We start from the raw sequence: 15,994 nt of genomic DNA, 5'->3' as shown, positions 1-15,994 counted from the left end.
CATGTACCAAGCAGGATCCGGCACTCATGTTGTTTAAAATCCAGGGTGCTTTGAGAAAACAAATTATTGGAACGTGGAATTCAGGGTTCTAAAATAGATTTTCAACTGTTCAGCCAACAGGTTTATGAGGCTGTTGCCGGGACACAGGATGTGAAAGGAAAAGGGGGAAACAGAGTGAGAGAGATTTGAATTTGAATTTGATTTCATCAGCAGCCTCCCAAATCCAGCTGCAATGAAACTACGCGATGCTGTTAATTGAACAGATGTGCCATAAGGGCATAAAATAAAAATGGACCTTTTCTTTTTAGCACAGCTGCCTATTAAAGATTCAAGAGTACAAAATAACACATTGCCAGGCCACAAGAGTAGACTATCCATACCGGGTAAAGCAAGTTACAAAATTGTAACTTCCCTCTCTCTTTCTTCTCCCCTTGCCTTCATTTTTCGCTAAGGAATGTGGTTAACTGACAGTCTAGCCCTCCCAGACAAATTATTAGTGGCAGGAGTAATGGCTTTTTATAAATAGTAAATGTGCATTGGACGATTGTTTCTGCCTACCTAATAATAATAATATACTGCTTGTGGTGCTTTTTCAGCAGTTCTGGATAGGTTTTTCAATTTTGCAGCACTTTCTGTGGCTTAATTATCGCTCTTATCTTTGTAGCCTCAAAGAGGCTTGTCTACTGCAATGCAATCTATGTGGGACATCCTTCTAGAGAAGGATGTGAGCCTGGGAGCCATATTTACCTGTGCTCCAGTGTCTGATGAACCATGGCAGAGGCAAGACCACAGTTCTCTCCTGTGCTAAGCCAATTTGCCACAAAGAGAAAATTAAGTTCGGTTGGCCATACTCCTTACATACAACTGGGCTGGGGGTATTATTTAGGGGGTTGTTGTCACTGTTGATGTCATTTTTAAATATCTTAATTTTGGATCTTATGATTTATGTGGAAATTGTTCAATTTAGTTGTATACTTTCTGATGTTTTGTTTATTCCTTATGACTCCTTTTGTTATGTTTGCAGTTTTATGTAATTTTTTATATGTTGTATGCCACCTCGAGCATGGTTTTAGCTTTGGAAAGGTGGCACACGAATAAAATGATTGATTGGCAGCTCTCACTAAGAACACACAATATTCATTACAGGTCAAGTAGTGTCTAACCAGGTATGCCCAAAAGGATAGAAATGTAATTCCACACAAATCCTAAATTCAGCAAAACATCAGTTTCCTAGAATTTCCAAGCTGTGCTTTTGAAATTTAGCTTTGAGTGATGCTGTTTTTAAAGTACAGTGGTACATCGGTTTATGAACTTAATCCGTTCCGGAAGTCCGTTCTTAAACCGAAACCATTATTAAACCAAGGCACACTTTCCCTAATGAGGCCTCCTGCCGCTGGTGCCCTTCCACCGTTCGGATTCCGTTCTTAGACCGAAGTAAAGTTCTCAAACCGGGACACTACTTCCAGTTTTGCGGAGTTCGTAAACTGAATAGTTCATAAACAGGGCTGTTCTTAAACCAAGGTGCCACTGTATCTTCCTACCAAAATTTAGCACTTTTTAAGTTTCACTGACTTCTGCAAGAGAATTAAACCCATGCTTCAGTTTATCTCATTGCAATGTATGCAGTTAAAAGTACTTATCTTGGACTGGGTTGTTTTCGTCATCGTCATCCATCAATGCATTTTATCATCATCATCATCATCATCTGAGTTGTTGTTGTTTAGTCGTTTAGTCGTGTCCGACTCTTCGTGACCCCATGGACCAGAGCACGCCAGGCACCTCTGTCCTCCACTACTTCCCGCAGTTTGGTCAGACTCATGCTGGTAACCTCGAAAACACTATCCAACCATCTCATCCTCTGTCGCCCCCTTCTCCTTGTGCCCTCCATCTTTCCCAACATCAGTGTCTTCTCCAGGGAGTCTTCTCTTCTCATGAGGTGGCCAAAGTACTGGAGCCTCAGCTTCACAATCTGTCCTTCCAGTGAGCACTCAGGGCTGATTTCCTTAAGAATGGATGCGTTTGATCTTCTTGCAGTCCATGGGACTCTCAAGAGTCTCCTCCAGCACCATAATTCAAAAGCATCAATTCTTCGGCGATCAGCCTTCTTTATGGTCCAGCTCTCACTTCCATACATCACTACTGGGAAAACCATAGTTTTAACTATACGGACCTTTGTTGGCAAGGTGACGTCTCTACTTCTCAAGATGCTGTCTAGGCCTGTCATTGCCCTTCTCCCAAGAAGCAGGCGTCTTTTAATTTCGTGGCTGCTGTCACCATCTGCAGTGATCATGGAGCCCAAGAAAGTAAAATCTCTCACTGCCTCCATTTCTTCCCCTTCTATTTGCCAGGAGGTGATGGGAGGTGATCATCTGAGTTAGCAGAATGTAAAAGTACATATCCACAAGCAGACAAGAAGAATACATTTGAGATTTTCTTTCTCTCAAAACCGGTGAAGACCCCTGTCATTAAGAGTAATTGATACTGGAGGTTTCCTGGGGAGCGTAATAGAAACAGGGCAATCATAGACTAAGCATGAGATTGCAGTCCCTTGATAATCTTAACTAAATAGCCTTTGAGACACCTCTCCTCTGTGGATTATCTAGCCCTTTGTCAACCATACTTGTACTATTGCTAACTTTCCTCCTTTTCTGCTCTAAGAAGTCAGATAGGAATAAATCCAGCCAACCAGCTACTGTTTGGATTTATCCCAAATTGCAGCACAAGTGCTGCCTGGCAGATGCACAATGCACCCTAGGATTAATATAATACAGGCTAAGCCCATCTTCTCAATGTGGGGTGGAATTAAGGGCAGAGGCAGGGCTCTGCATCCTTCACTCAGACAGCGTGTGCCAAAACCAGCTCTGTGCTGTTCAGCATCTGCAAGGTCTGTTGCGGATTTGCATCCATGCCAGGGTCTCTCTAATAATAATAATAATAATAATAATAATAATAATAATAATAATTTATACAGCATCTGGCTAGGTTTCCCCAGCCACTCTTGAAGGCATCCAACAAAATATTAAAATACAATAGTGCATCAAACATTAAAAGCTTCCCTAAACAGGGCTGCCTTCAGATGTCTTCTAAAAGTCTGGTAGTTGTTTTTCTCTTTGACATCTGGTGGGAGGGCGTTCCACAGGGCAGGTGCCACTACCGAGAAGGCCCTCTCCCTGGTTCCCTATAACTTGGCTTCTCACAGCGAAGGAACCACCAGAAGGCCCTCAGAGCTGGACCTCAGTGTCCGGGCAGAATGTCAAAGCAGCCCACACAGCCCACCAGGGTTGGGGAGTGACTTCTGCCAGCCACCGTTCAATGGTGAAGCACAGACATGCAGGAGGTTCCAGGTGTAATCTCTGGCAACTCCAGGTTTCTTTCTCTCTTTTTTTAAGGATCAAGTAGCTGGTGGAAAGGAAAACCTTTGTCTGAGACCCAGACAACTGCCAGAGTATTATTTGTTTATTCAATATTAGACCAAAGACTCATAAAGTCTAGCATTCCTATGGGAAGCCCATAAGCACAATAGGGTTCTCATGGTCCCAGCAATGAATATTCCCTGCCTCCAATACTGGAGATCACATAGCCAGCAGGGCTAGTAGCCACTGATAGCTTTAGCCTTCATGGATTTGCTAAATCTACTTTTAAAGCCTGCTACACCTTGTGGTTCCAGAGCTTAGCTATGCACTGTGTGAAGAAGTACTTTCATCACCTTTCCTGCTCTATGCCATCCTTTGGGCAGCAGAAACGATGTGATCTGTTGCAGCGCAGAAAAGTTCAGGAAGGTGTCTGATAGCCTCTAAGCCTTTTAGTGATGGGTGGAGACCAGCAGAATGCAAGGGATACTGTCCAATACCAGCATTGCACTGAAAGGAACAGCGATTTTAAAAAAACAAAGCCACCATCCTGCAGCCGCCCTCCGTTAGCACCACTGAAGCCTGTTTTCGGGGTGGGGAAAACCTGTTTGTTTTAACATGACACAGAACCAAGTGTGCTAACTCTAAGGCACAGCATCATATACAGAGAAGTATGTGTTGGAACAGCTGTGGCCTCAGCATGAGTGCTTGTGGATCACCGTGAATTTTTCCAGTGTATCATAATTACAGAAACACCTGTGCCAAACAGCTTACTCCTGATCCTCTATAAAAGTTCAGAAAGCCCTTCAGTTTTCTCATTTCTTACAAGCTTGTGCTGCCTGGAAGCCAAATCAGTGCTTCTCGATATGGGATGCTGTACAATTGCTCCTTTTCATGGCTGAAAGCCTGGGGGAGAACTGGGGGAGGGATGCTCAGGTGCATTTGTCGGCATATAATTTCCCTGCTTGATTATTTGCTGTCGAAGGCGTACGGTTCGGCATGCAGCTAAGACGGCCTGAAAATGCAATACCAGTCAACGAGATTTAAGCAGCCTAACTGGTTGCACTTAGCAGCCCAAGTGCACTGCAGCTCAGATCGTTTTTAATTCCAGTAAAAGAAAAGAAAGTATTTGGGGGCATAAATCAACTCCCACTGGAAATGTTGCAAGAACAAATCTTATGTGTGTTAATGGTATTTGGAGAAATATGTGTCCTACATTTCTGTGGGCATAACCTATGCCTCAAGTATCTGTTTAGCTGATGTTTTGCTACAATATTGTGTTTCCCTGTGTGTATCATATGATGAATACAGTGCAGCCTCAAGCATGAATACCTTTGGTTTGGTTGTTATTCCACAAGTAATAGCACTACAGCTGCATCTCCTTTGGGAATTGTTGGCTAAAGTCTATTAGATTATTTACATTCAAGAACCCAAGAGCATCAGCTTAGACAGGGTCATAAGAAAGTCATCCTTAGCAGTCACCACAGAAAGCATGACTGCCTATGCTTGAGGCAGAGGTCCAAAAAGGGGGGAAGAGAAAGTCAGGATTTAGCTTTCCAGCTTAGGTCTTCATCTCACCAGACAAGGGTGGAAATATAGGGAAACGGAGGGCAGTGCATCCACGCGGCAAACTTTTGAAACTCAGTTCTCCTTTGTAGCCGTATCTAATGGAGCCGAATTTTCTCTGCATCCTAATGTAAGAAAAGAAAATGGTAAGGACCCATCATATCAGAAGTGGGTAAGTGTTTCAGGGTCAAGAGTTGTATTCCTCTGGGCAGAGTGTTTGGACCACTTTGGCATACAAGTGGTATATAAATTAATAAATGACAATAATAATAATTATATTTGTGGCATTCTCCCTTCCATTTATTCTCTTTGTCTCTCTTTCTCTCTTGCATGCATGAACATGCATCCATTCAAAAAAAAAAACCACACTAGCACCCATCCTTTTTCCACTTCATTTGTTCATCATCCTTATAATGATTATACCATTCAGTCTACTCCACTTTCTTCCTTATGCGGCACAAAATGCAGTAACTGAGGGCCCGTTCTGACAAACCTGAAAGGAAGTTAAAATGAGAGTTTTACTGTAGACTGATTTGGGGTTGAGTTTTCATCCTGGCCATGACTTTTCCACTTTACTGTGTCAGTAAAAAGCAGTTCTCATACAAAAACAAAAGCTAAAAAACACATCTCCATTTCATTGAAAGCTTAGGTACAGCCAGCCTTCACTTCAGTCACTGTGTATAGCAAGCATGAAGAACTCAAGGCCTGCAGGACAAATGTGGCCTTTCAGGTCTCTCTGTATGGCCCTCAGAACTCTCCCAAGACCACACACCCCAAGCCACACCCCTCATTGTCCCTTGAGTGCCTTTCTCTAGATTGAAAGTGCCATTGAACTCTGATGATGCTTCTTGCTTGCCTAGAGAGGAGACAGAGTGAAGAAACTAGCATACTGCGCAAAGGTGAAGTCTACATTTAATGCTATATCTACTTTTGCCTCTGGCGGGCCATCACTAGTATATGGCCCCTAGAAGCGAATGTGGCCATCGGCCTTTATAGGTTATGTGAATCATCCCTATTAACCACAAGTGGCAAAGCCTAGCATTACGTACCCAAGTGTGGGTGGACTTCAGGTATAAAGAGCAAGGATAAAAAGAAGGGGGAAGAGGAGAATAAAGACTTGGAGCTATTTCTGTGTAGTGGAGTGTGAATGCTACCAATGAACTAAGAAGTGCACAAACTAGAGCTGTGCTGGAAATTTCATGAATGTCTTTTCTGGTTTTTGGAGGGGTGGGTGGAGGTGAAACAAAAGCTTTCTGGAAAACCATGGAACTGAAGAAGATATTTTTTCCCCCTGAAGTCTTCAGGAGGGGTTGCCACTTCCCTCACTTGATGATCAGGGTGGGGGAACCTTTAGTAACCTAAAGGCCACTTCCTGAATGGGCCACCTTCCAGGGGCCGAATGCCAGGGGTGGAGCAACAGATGTGACTATTTGTCCGGACTCTACAGTCAGAGGTTCTGCAAGTCCATCTGCCCATCCAGACAAGCAAGAGATATTGTCACAGGTCAAGGACACATTCTAGCCAGACACAAGACCTGGAGGAGGTCATGGAGGGCCCGAGATAAAGGGGTGTGTGGGTGTGTTGTTTTTCCATATGTTGTTTTGGCTTCTTGCTTTTTAATGAGGCTTACCGAGTGTTGGTCGGCTTCTCAGAATGGGTTTTGGAGGATAAGAAAAACGCAAACACTTTGCAGGATTGCAGGAAAGGGAAATTGCTTTTAGAAACCGAGTGAGAAATTATGGTGTGCATGGTGGAAATGGCCTGGGTGGTGTTTGATTTTTAAAAGAGAGACGCTAGGGTGTGAATTAACCATTGGTGAGACTTAGAATGTCTTTAATAAGTTCCAGCAGGGAGAAGGAGCTAAGGTTCACTGGAGGTGCCAGTCTGCTGCTTATTTGGGTTGTACTCTTCTGGGCTTTGTTTACATTTAACTCTTCTTACTCCTCCCTCCATCCCTCTCTCTCTCTCTGCAGACAACAATTTTATTGCAGGGAGAGAAAGAAACGCCACACCCAGCAGGTAGAAATGGGGCTGATGGCTTCTCTTGGTCAGAAATCTGTGCATGCTTCTTGCAACCTTTGACAATGATCTTCATCCTATCCTGGACCCCAGAAACCCATCCACAATGAATTTTAGGCTGCAGGTCTATACACATTTTGCTAGCTGCTGCAATGAGCATATCTGTCAACTTCAGTTTCTCATTTTTCCTATCTCAAGTTCAGTTCTCCACATTTCCACATCAGTTTGCAAAATATTTTTTTTTAATCCTCCTGAAAGTTCATCAGCATGTCTGGGTGGATTACTTCTTCTAATTTTATCTAATATGCACATTTTTGCTAACTAATTTCACCTAATATAATGTATTTTTGTATGTTACTTTCACCGCCGCATGCATACAAATACATGCACCCTTTACCCTGTGCATTTTTCTACACACTATTTGGCTGGAGAAGTGCGTTGCAAAATTCAGAGACATGCTGATTTCAAAGGATGGTTGTGTGTTTGTGTGTTGTTTCAAAGAGCGTGAATTGGGTAGGTTCACCTTTAAAGACAAACTGAATTGAACTTCTCCCCCATCCCTACTTGTGAGTAAACCCAGAGGGCACAGTGAGACTTGCTTCTGTTCAAATGTGCATAGGATGGCTCTACAACTGCTGCTTCAAAGAGAGACAGCTTGTTTCTTTTCTCCTTACCTTCTGTAAATCCCATCATTCTCTCCAGTGGAACACACAAATGAAACTCAGTTTGGATAGAATCTATATAAAAGTGCTGCTACATCAACTGCTGTTGTAAATCATCAGAACCTTCAATGATCTGTGTTAAGATATCTATGTAAACAGATTAAGATGTATTCCATAAACTACTTAATCTACAATCCTAAGCACTTGAAAAGGCAAAGGGTTTCACACATTAAGTAAAGCACAAGCCGCTTTCTAGCTATGTTGTTTATGGAACATGTGCATGTGTGTGTGGTGTGTGTGTCACATTACAACTTCATGCTTTCCATTTGTTTTCTGCATAAAATGTCATGTGATTTGGTATAGCATTCATAGAAATAGTCTGCAAATGCATGTTGGCATTGATTGCTTTCCAGCCACCAAAACCAGCTGACACTAAAATGTTTTATGGTTCAATGGGTTTGTGGTTGTTGTTTTTTAATTAAGTGCAGACTTAAGCCATAAAAGTTAGGGAAATTAATACACTGCAAAGCATGATTGGGAATGGGCATAGCTCAGTGTTGAAGCACATGGCTTTGAACGCAAAAAAAATCCCTGACACCTCCAGTAGACTGGGAAAACCTTCTGCCAGAGACCCTCAAAGGAAACTGTCTTATACTGCACCATATTAATTCTGCATTGCCTCCACCAAGGGAAACCAATGTAGTGTCTTCTAGATGTTCTTGGACTCCAGCTCCCATCAGTCCAATAGTCAGGGATGATGGGAGTTGTGCAATAAACACAGGCAATAATTTGTTCCGGAGGTCCGTTCATAACCTGAAACTGTTCTTAACCTGAAGCACCACTTTAGCTAATGGGGCCTCCTGCTGCCGCCATGCCGCTGGAGCACTATTTCTGTTCTCATCCTAAAGCAAAGTTCTTAACCCGAGGTACTATTTCTGGGTTAGCGGAGTCTGTAACCTGAAGCGTATGTAACCTGAAGCGTATGTAACCCGAGGTACCACTGTAATGTCAAAACCATACAAAATAGACACCCATGGCAGAGACCTGTTCAGTTGGAATAGCTTGTAGGAACAAAAAATATCATATAAGGAAAGGGCTGCTGGATGAGTCCAGTGGCCCATCCTGTTCAGTATCATGTTCTCATGGTGGTCAACCAGATTTGGGGGGGAGGGGGATGTTCCCAGAAAGTGCAGGTGGGTGGACATTGATTTATTTTTTACATTTTTAGATGTATATCTGAAAAGCGTTAATGGGTGAAGAAGTCCAATGTGGTTGCAACTGTGCTTCTGTATGTTGAAAAATGGGCACCGTTTTCATTTGTTGTGTTTAGGGTGGGCCCTTCTAGCTGAGCCTTTCCTCACTTGCAGCTTAAGATCAGGGTGCAGGCCGGGACCCTGACTGAGGGAGGAGCCGCCATTTGCCCTCCCTCAACTGTTGCCTGGTAACAGTCATTCCATCAGGCTACCTGAACTGTTTGCATCACAGCTGGACTTTGTTAGAACTATATCTTTAAGAAGCGGCACTGAGGTTGCTTTTTCTCTTTTTCCTTCTCCCTCCCTTTGTAGCCTTATTGGAGTTCACCGATTGGGTCTGCGTTGCTCCGGGACAGGAGGAAGGAAGTCAAAATGACACCGAGGTTGGTTCAAAGAAAGAGTTTATTCTGCTCTCCGGATAGCAGAAGGCACCTGCGTGGTGAGTCTACAGCAAGTACAAAGAAATGACAGGTTTCATGCAGTTTATATATCCTCCAGGCACCCTCTCACTCCTCCCCTAGGAGCCCAACCACGTCGGCGTACGTACACAGGTTGACATCACATATGTTCCTGCTCTGGTACTCTCAACCATAAAAGGATCTTCCTTCCTGTACTCCTGACCATAAAAGGATATTCCTGTTCCTACTCCTATCTTGGAGCAAGAGGTCACTACTTCCAAGAACATGCTCTGGCGTTAGTCCCAGACTTGGGTCTCTGCGTCATTTGTGGTGAGGACATAAGATATGTCTGCGTCTGTTCTACTGGTAAAGTCAAGGCCAGTCTTGCCATCCAACTGATAAGGGAGAGAGCTGTGTTCTTGTTTTGCATTTGCTCAACGGCTAAAGTTTATGCATTTTAGCTAAGGAGAAATGGGGATTTTGGTGCAGTTTAAAAACTGCCTGCACAGTCAGTTTTGGGGTTTGGGAAACCCATTCCTTCACCTTTCCCTTTTTCCATCTGTGCCCTGTCTTTTAGGCTGTAAGCCTGAAGGCAGGAGCTGTTCTACTACGGAACAGGTAAGCTACTCTGAGAGACGTTTTTTGCCTAAATGGCAAAATAAAAGTGCCATCTGCCTAAATAAATGTCATATTCAAAGGGTTTTTAAATGTTTTATTTTGCTTTCTTCTCTTCTCTTCCCTTCCTGGCCCCCCTCCCCGCCCATTTTGTGATAGCTTCCCTTGAGAACAGTGCACCAAACAGCCCTATGAGATTCCAACCTGCCCTTATGTTTTCTCCACTGTCCCACTGTTAACAATGTGTGCCGAAATCTATGACCTCAAGTAGGGACACAAGGGTCTGTTATTACTATTTCAGCTACCAATAAACCCCAAGCACGGGTAAGTTTGACCTTATACAGCATGTGCAGATTTATTTGGAGGCGTTTGGGAATGCCACCTGCTCGCATGCCCTTTTAACTATATCCACACAAAGCATTTGTCTAACCACACACAGTCACCACAGTCCTTAAAGCTTCACAAGAGGCTTCTTGTATTTAAGGTCACAGACAGCCTGCACAGACACAACACCCCGTCCCAGTCCTTCCCTTGGCTCATGATGAACCAAATACGCAAAAGAGACAACTGGTCTAATAAAGCCGCTGCAAAATGATTCAGATTTTTATGGAGCCAGTGCAGTGAAGTTTCTTATGATGGTTTGCTTGATGAACACCTGAGAGTGGAGGGCAGAGTGCTGGCCAGCCTGAATTTGTATGCATAAAAACCAGGAAAAGAAAACAACAATACGGTCATGTCTATGTTTATGTGTATGACCATTTTTCTTTCATAATCTTTGAGATTTTTTGTAAAAAGAAGTGATGAATGAATAATAATGGTGGTTATTATCTAATAGAAGTAAATAAATAATGTAAACTTCCCAAATAGATCTAATTTGCACTAGACAAGCTCACAAACAATTTTCCAATAGGGTTTCAATAGTTTTATGATAACAGAATTTGGCTACTTGAACTGGTTCTAAAACCAATACAAATATTTGTCACTAAAGTACAGTATTTTTCCGTGTATAAGATGATTTTTTTATTATTTGAAAATATTTAAAATTGGGGGTTATCTTATACATGGATAGTGCAGAGGGGGGACGGGCGATTGGTGGCAGCCGCGAGCAGAAGATTGTCAGCGGTGATTGTGCAGGTGATTGGTGTCTGTGGCAAGGCCTGCTGGCGATTGGCTGCTGCTGTGGCAATTGGGTGGGTGATTGGCAGCTGCAGCAAGGCCTGCTGGCAATTGGCTGCTGCTACAGCAATTGGGTTGGCGATTGGCGGCAGCTGGCGGCGAGCGGGAAGACGATTGGTGGCTTTGGCGAGTTGTGCGATTGGCAGTGGCGGTCAGGAAGGCAATCCCCCCCCCCCCAAAAAAAATAAGCTCAAAAACTCTGGGCAATCTAAACCCATTTCCTTAATTTGGTAAATAGGGTTTTTTTATACACGGGGATGTGTTAAACACAGAAAAACACAGTACTATGTATTAAAATTAAGGAAGTTCTTTCCATCGCTCTTTTCCATTTCTGATTTACTGATGCAAGAGGGCGTGATGCAGCCAAACTCGAAATCCCACTGAAGGCACCTTGAAGTCCCACTGATTTCAAAGGTAGAGCTTTAAACATGTGCTTGGCTTTTGCCTGGATGCTCCAAATGGCAGCCATAACACTTGGAGCTTTGCACAATATGGACCACCCTGACCATCTGGAAAGCATACCTTCCTGCTGGCAAATAGGGCTGCCTTGAGAACTCTGCACGTGAGCTGAATGTGCTGAGAATGTGCCAGAGTGTCTACGGAGGAGGAGGGAAGAACCTTTCTCAGTTCACTTTCCCACATTCACTTCTAGGCAACCTTCCAGAGGTCACATGACAGTGGTGGGCAGGGCCAAAGGCAAAGGTGGGCGGAGCAATGGATAGAAATGTAGGCTAATTTCTATACACACAGCTCTCTCTCTATACTCCAAGCGAGAGTCATTATTAGAGTTCAATGACATATTCACGTCCTCTCACTGAGGATGTCAAACCACTCAACCATCCCAATTTGAGTGGGACATCTGGAAAATAATAATAATAATAATAATAATAATAATAATAATAATAATAATAATTTATTATTTGTACCCTGCCCATCTGACTGAGTCTCCCCAGCCACTCTGGGTGGTTTCCAACAAAGATTAAAAATACATTAAAATGTCACACATTAAAAACTTCCCTGAACAGAGCTGCCTTCAGATGTCTTCTAAATGTCAGGTAGTTGTTTATCTCTTCGACATCTGATGGGAGGGCATTCCACAGGGTGCCACTACCAAGAAGGCCCTCTGTCTGGTTCCCTGTAGCTTTGCTTCTCGCCATGAGGGAACCACCAGAAGGCCCTCGCCGCTGGACCTCAGCATCCAGGCAGAATGATGGGGGTGGAGACGCTCCTTCAGGTATACTGGGATGAGGCCATCCCGGCTTCTGACTGGATCCTGGAATGTCCCATTTTTTGGTCCGACACTGTGGCATGAGTCAACTAGCTCCCATGAGAGCTTGGGACCAAAGAAAAAACTGAGTTGCTTCATGGATGTTTTAACTGAGATTCCTGCATTGAAGGAAGAAGACCTAGACTACAAGACCTCAGGACACTTTCCAACTCTATGATTCTATGAGTGTCCCTATTTGGATCAGTGGGATGTTGGAGGATATGGGGTGTGAAGCAAGGCCAGTGCAGGGCATGTGGCCTGGGAAGTGTGACACCCTTAAAAAATGGCAGCATTTCTGGAACATTCTAAGGTAGCTGATTTAAGGAAAAAAAACCTAAAGCGATTGGCCAAAGATAGTGGGTTTCTATTCTTAGCTGCTATTTTTCTCCTACTCCCAAGTATTTACAAGATGATATTCCTGCCCCACCGGTCCTGGCTACAGCGCGTTCTGGGTCTGTGAACCGCCATTTTAAATTTCTCAGAATGCCCCTGTTGTAGCATTGCTCCAAAGCACTGTGGGGAATTTTAAAGGGAGACTCGGAGCCACCGGCCACCACTTCAAACTGAGCCTGTGGCCTGGAATCCACTAACTTAGGAGGGGGGCCTTCAAAGGACAATTCCCCAAAGATCCCCACAAAACTGAGAAGAGTTTGCTTGCAGGAAGTATCTCAGATATGAGCATAAAAATTTCTTTGTTCCTGTCATCATTTATAAAATGGAACTAACCATGTTGAAAATGTTAGCTCAGTATTAACCGCCCCCCCCCAAAAAAAAAAACTGGTCTTATGCTAGAGAAGCCATAACATTTTCCAAATCTGTGCCTAGACTGTGTTTAATCTCTAGTAGGAAAGATTTTCTATTTACCACATGCTCGGGTGCTTTGCTTCACCAAAACATTCAACAGACAGAAATAGTACCTCATGCAAACATACTGTTCCTATCTATTAAATGTTTTGGGGAAGCAAAGTACAGTGGTACCTCCGGTTAAGAACTTAATTTGTTCCAGAGGTCTGTTCTTAACCTGAAACTGTTCTTAACCTGAGGTACCATTTTAGCTAATGGGGCCTCCCGCTGCTGCCGTGCCACCGCCACGCAATTTCTGTTCTCATCCTGAAGCAAAGTTCTTAACCCGAGGTACTATTTCTGGGTTAGCGGAGTCTGTAACCTGAAGCGTCTCTAACCTGAGGTACCACTGTACCTGAGTGTAGCAACAGAGAAACAAGAACAATTATCAAGGAAAACTGAACCATCTGACAGTGATGGTCATTCTTCTGAAGGGCAAGATAAGCCTTGGAACAGGCGCTGGAGAAAATTCCCCATGTTTACTAAAATGAAAACTGATTAAAATGACAATAAAAATAACATTCCTTACAAAGGAATATGCTTCCTCACAAGTTGTCTCAAAGAACCATTTTCCCATGAGACAGAGTCGGGTTCCCCCTCATTGTTATTTTCCTCAGAATGCAGCCAGACATATTAAAATGTATAGGCTTCTGAAACAAGCTCGCTATTTAATGAGAAAACGCAAAGCTTGAGAATGGCAGCATTCTTGTGTCCCGTGAGACAATTCCTTTACAGAGCGGGCATCATTGTTGCCTTTACTGTAAGTTACATTTTGTTGTTGGCAAAGCAAGAGGAGGGAGGCAGGGCAGTCAAAATATGCTGATATATGAAAGGAAGATTTCAGGTCCAACAATGCTGCTCCCCGACATTTAGGTGCGAGCAAAGCCAAATGCCTAGCATTTGAAGAAGCCAAAACAATAAAGGAAACTGCAGCTGTCTCTACGCGATGTCAGAAAACAGGTGTGATTCAAGTCTCCATACCAGGGCAATCATATTGATCTGCCGATGATGCACATCTGAGGCGCATATGGGACCGTTATGACCTGGTATGAGGTTTGCTTCCAGGAATATGGGCTGTTAAAGCTGCCCCTGTAATAGCAAATACTTTCTAGAATTGGGATAAACATTTTGCCCAGCGGATCAATACGAAGCCAAGGTGAAGCATGATCAAGGTGAAGCTTCAGTGAGAGAACGTGAACCATTCTCCAGAGCAAACAACCCTCCATTTTATCCACACTGATCCCACACACTGGCTCAGTCCTTGACCTGATGTAACCAAGTGCTTTGCTACATTTGTGAATTGGGAAGAGGGAGTGATCTTTTATCGAATTGCCAGAATGCTGTAAAGAATGAAGGCAGGTAAATTTTAATTTTAAATTTTTTGTTACTCCGTCCTGTTGGCCTACTTTTCTGCTGTTCTGTCCCTGACTATGTTTGCCACCAATTACCGTATGTCTTGTATTCTAATTACATTACTTTTCTCCTTGCAGACCAAGATAAGCTGGTGACACCAAAAACCACAACATTTCCAACAGATGACATTTAAATTAGGGCCATGATGATGCAGAGTTTTAGTTTGCATAATTTTTCATTTAATATGGCATATGAAATGGCATATAAAATCTTTCGAGTTTATATATGTTTGCACACAAATTGCAGTGGCTTTCAGGTATCATCTATCTATCTATCATCTATCCAGTATCCAACATGAAATTAAAGCTGAGATCCTGGGCCCCCAAATGCATTTCATTTCATACTTAGCACCAACAGGAGATACACAAGTAAAAGTTAACTGTATTCCCATCACTTCCATCCAACACCCTCTCATCTTGGGAACCAGGTGCCTTCCAGATGTTGTGGTGTCTGGGGTTTATGGGAGGGCACCATATTTGCAAAGGGTGTCATAGATAGAGTTCTACAGGGTTATGCAAGATGAGGGTCTGTTAGGATCAAACACAGTGCTTTCTTCTAGGGAGAGAAAAGGTGCCAGTACTCACCATGAAGTTGTTATGGTAAGTGCCACATTTTAAACCAGTGCTTTTCTTCTATAAAAGAGGCAGTAGCGTACCATTGAGTACGCTACTGTGGTCTGAACCACTGAGCCACTTGGGCTTGTCTATCAGAAGGTCAGTGGTTCGAATCCCCGCAATGGAGTGAGCTCCTGTTGCTTTGTCCCAGCTCCTGCCAACCTAGCAGTTTGAAAGCATGCCAGTGCAAGTAGATAAATAGGTACCACTGTGATGGGAAGGTAAACAGCATTTCCGTGCACTCTGGTTTCCGTCATGGTGTCCCGTTGTGCCAGAAGTGGTTTAGTCATCCTGGCCACATGACCCGGAAAGCTGTCTGTGGACAAACGCCGGCTCCCTTGACCTGAAAGCAAGATGAGCGCTGCAACCCCATAGTCACCTTTAACTGGACTTAACAGTCCAGGGGTCCTTTAATTTTTACCGTTGAGTACCCCCAGGGGGAAAAAAACACTGACTGGTATAGTAACTGTATGACTACTTCCCAGTTCAAATATTTCCTTGGCCACAAATTTGCTGAAAGTGGCCTTAAGTCAACATGGCACTGGACATCCCACCCACAACATCTGGATAACAATACCAGCTCACTTTGCCCAGATCTTGCAATACATTATTGGGGTGCTGTGTGTGCAGTGCTCTGAGCCAAATATGCAGAACAAAAGGGGGTGCAGTGAGGTCTGTAATCAGCCTCAGGTCACAAGAGACCCTTTTGCATCTTCATCCGTTGTGACTTTGAGCAGAGGGTGGAAAGCTTTCTCAATGGCTTATTACAGTGGTACCTCGGGTTAAGAACTTAATTTGTTCTGGAGGTCCGTTCTTAA

At 43.5% G+C, this 15,994-nt stretch overlaps 1 long non-coding RNA gene across 1 annotated transcript in view; it reads right to left on the bottom strand.

Annotated features, from left to right (window-relative positions):
* Positions 1-4,679: 4,679 nt before the first annotated feature.
* Positions 4,680-15,994, bottom strand: part of LOC114606516 (uncharacterized) — a 14,980-nt gene continuing 3,665 nt past the window's right edge. The window contains exon 2 of the long non-coding RNA XR_003708892.2: positions 4,680-5,041. This is a non-coding gene — a long non-coding RNA (uncharacterized LOC114606516). The remainder of the gene's footprint in view (positions 5,042-15,994) is intronic.

Source organism: Podarcis muralis, chromosome 11 (assembly GCF_964188315.1).
Source record: "Podarcis muralis chromosome 11, rPodMur119.hap1.1, whole genome shotgun sequence".
NCBI classification, from domain to species: Eukaryota; Metazoa; Chordata; class Lepidosauria; order Squamata; family Lacertidae; genus Podarcis; species Podarcis muralis.
Note: the sequence above shows the minus strand (reverse complement) of the source record. Positions and strands in the feature narration are given on the sequence as shown.